We start from the raw sequence: 2,914 nt of genomic DNA, 5'->3' as shown, positions 1-2,914 counted from the left end.
TATATATATTATTATTATTATGTAATTTAGATAGAACCATCCCTATAAGAGTTTTTTATTCTCATATTGACTGAATATATGTATGTATGTATGTATGTATGTATATATATATAGATATATAGATATATATTCATTTATTCTTTTATTCTTTTACTTGTTTCAGCCATTTAACTACGCTGATGCCGGAGAACCTTTCGTCGAACAAATCGGCGTCGAGACTTATTCTTTGTAAGCCCACTACTTATTCTATCCGTCCCGTTTGTCGAAGCGCTATATCACGGGGACCTAAACACACCAAAGTCGGTTGTCAAGCTATTTGGGGGTCGACAAAGACGTCAGACTCAGAAACACTCGAACACTCACACACAAACACACATCGATGCTTGCCGTGCCGCCGCCGTCTTGACCGGCCATCTGGAAGCTGTATCTCTAGCGATTGTACAACTTGAAATTTTATGTTCTGTAAGGCTTGCACAGAAATTCACTAACACTTTTCACCCTACTTCTAGAATCCAGAGATAAGCCAGTGCAAGAAATCTATCTATCTATCTATCTATCTATCTATCTATCTATCTATCTATCTATCTATCTGTCTGTCTGTCTGTCTGTTTATCTGTCTGTCTGTTTATCTGTCTGTCTGTCTATCTATCTATCTATATCTATACTTGTGTGTTTGTATGTGTATGTGTGTGCGTGTGTGTGTTGTGTGTGTGTGTGTGTGTGTGTGTGTGTGTGTGTGTGTGTGTGTGTGTAGACGCGAAGGAGTGGCTGCGTGGGAAGAAGCTAGCTTCCAAACCACATGGTTGCAGGTTTAGTCCCACCGCATCGCCCCTTGGGCTGTATGTTCTACTACAGCCTCAGGTCGACCAAAGATTTGTGAGTGGATTGGCAGAGGGAAACTGAAAGAAGCCCGTCGTATATATATGTGTGTGTGTGTGTGCGTGAGTGCGTGTGTGTGCGTGCGTGCGTGTGTGTGTGTGTGTGTGTGTGTGTGTGTGTGCATGTTATACATGCGTACGTGCGAGAATATATGCTCGTGTGTGTTTATCAGTTTTTGATAAAATTTGATAAGTATTGGCTTAAAGATAATTACTAATTTTCCATCTGTCGTTTCTTGTATATATTGTTGAAATTGGATACTGTATGTTGAAGTGTTTGTGCTGTGAGATGCAATATCTTCTATATGTAAATATTTGTAGGCATGAGAGACATAGTTACAACAGTAAAATATAGAAGCCAGCAGTTAAATTCTCAGGATAATTTGAGACAACGAGTGAACGTATAGTTAGTTTTCAAATGACTGCCAATAATAACAGGTTTTTTTAAAAGCTTGGATTATCTTACACAAACTATAAATTTTGCATAATCATCTGTTATGTCATATTGTAACTGTGTAGGAAACTACGCCAGAAAAGCTCACAGCAATTTAAACATACAGACCGGGGCATTACTCGGAATAATTGATCATGGATAGGATTAAGATTTTTTTTGATTTTTGTGTGCAATCAGCAGATATATGTAATTTAATTTCTAGTTTAAATTAGGTATTTATCGAAATAAAATACTCTTAGACATAGTTTTCCATAAAATATTGTTTAAGATACATATGCCTACATATATACATACAAACACATACACACATATTTATATTTGTGTATGCATATATATATATATATATATATATATATATATATACCCTTATTATTAAATTTTATATATATATGTATATATATATATATTAAATGACCGGGGTAGATATCGGGATATGGTGATTTAGGTAAGACAATATTTGTGGCACAATCTTACTAATAGGAAATGAAAAGTGTCTCGGAGTCTGCTGGCATATTGGGGAGAAACGAATATTTGTTTGAAACGAAAAAGTTAAATGTGGGCTAACTTTTAAATGGTTTCATGTTTGGAAATTACATTGTATAATTTGTCTGTAAGTTTACCTTGTTATATCTAAATTTGAAAGAGGCATAAGCCACTTAATTTATTGGAAAAGAAAGAGAGCTCTTTGAAAGTTTTGCATTATGAAATATATTAGATTGCTGCAGTGAACGATGACTATATCTTGTAATACATGATACTGGGAAGTTCCAACGTTATTGGAATACAGTTGGTACATTCATAGTATGTTGTCAGAAAATATTTATGAGAATGACATGTAGTAGACATAAAGTAAAAGAGATGTGTCAATACTGGTTAAAGCGAAAACCTTATGTCCTCAAGAAATCTTGAGTACCCGACAAAGTTCTGAATATATTTGCTTACCTGATGTGTAAATAATATGCATAAAGGCATATACTTAGAGGTCAGTGTACATGTAGGTACGGTGAGGAATATAATATATTTAATCAACGACATCACAAGAATAATTCTCCTCCCAGAAGGCAGAAATATTTCTGTATAAAATTCGAAAGAATAAAACTGATTGCAACATAGATGGAGAGTGTTTCACGAATGCAGAAAAAAATAATAATGTGAAAAACTGTTTTGTGTTATACATAGCAGAGTAAAGCATTATCCTCCAAAACTTTAAGATGTTCACGCATTCTAAATGTCAATATATCTTTATTATGTGCTGCATTTTTAGTTAAAGCACTACGCAGTCACTCGTTCTTTTAAACGAAGACTTCGACTTTTTGGTCATATTATATTCTATAATTACCCCCGCAGTAATATCTCATAATTAGACTATTTTGTTGCCTGTACTAGTAGTTGCTTTCATTTGGATTTTTACTTATTTTCTCCGAGAGAAATATCTTCTTTCTAACAATATTTACACGCAATATGATATATTATGTTCTTGAAATTTTTGTGCGCAAGAGATAATGGTAGGTAGCAATACATACATACATACATACATACATACATGCATACATACATACATACATACATATATATATATATA

The sequence above is a fragment of the Octopus bimaculoides genome, chromosome 10 (genome assembly GCF_001194135.2).
Source record: "Octopus bimaculoides isolate UCB-OBI-ISO-001 chromosome 10, ASM119413v2, whole genome shotgun sequence".
Classification (NCBI taxonomy): Eukaryota; Metazoa; Mollusca; class Cephalopoda; order Octopoda; family Octopodidae; genus Octopus; species Octopus bimaculoides.
The sequence above is the reverse complement of the archived record's forward strand: the minus strand, read 5'-3'. Positions refer to the sequence as shown.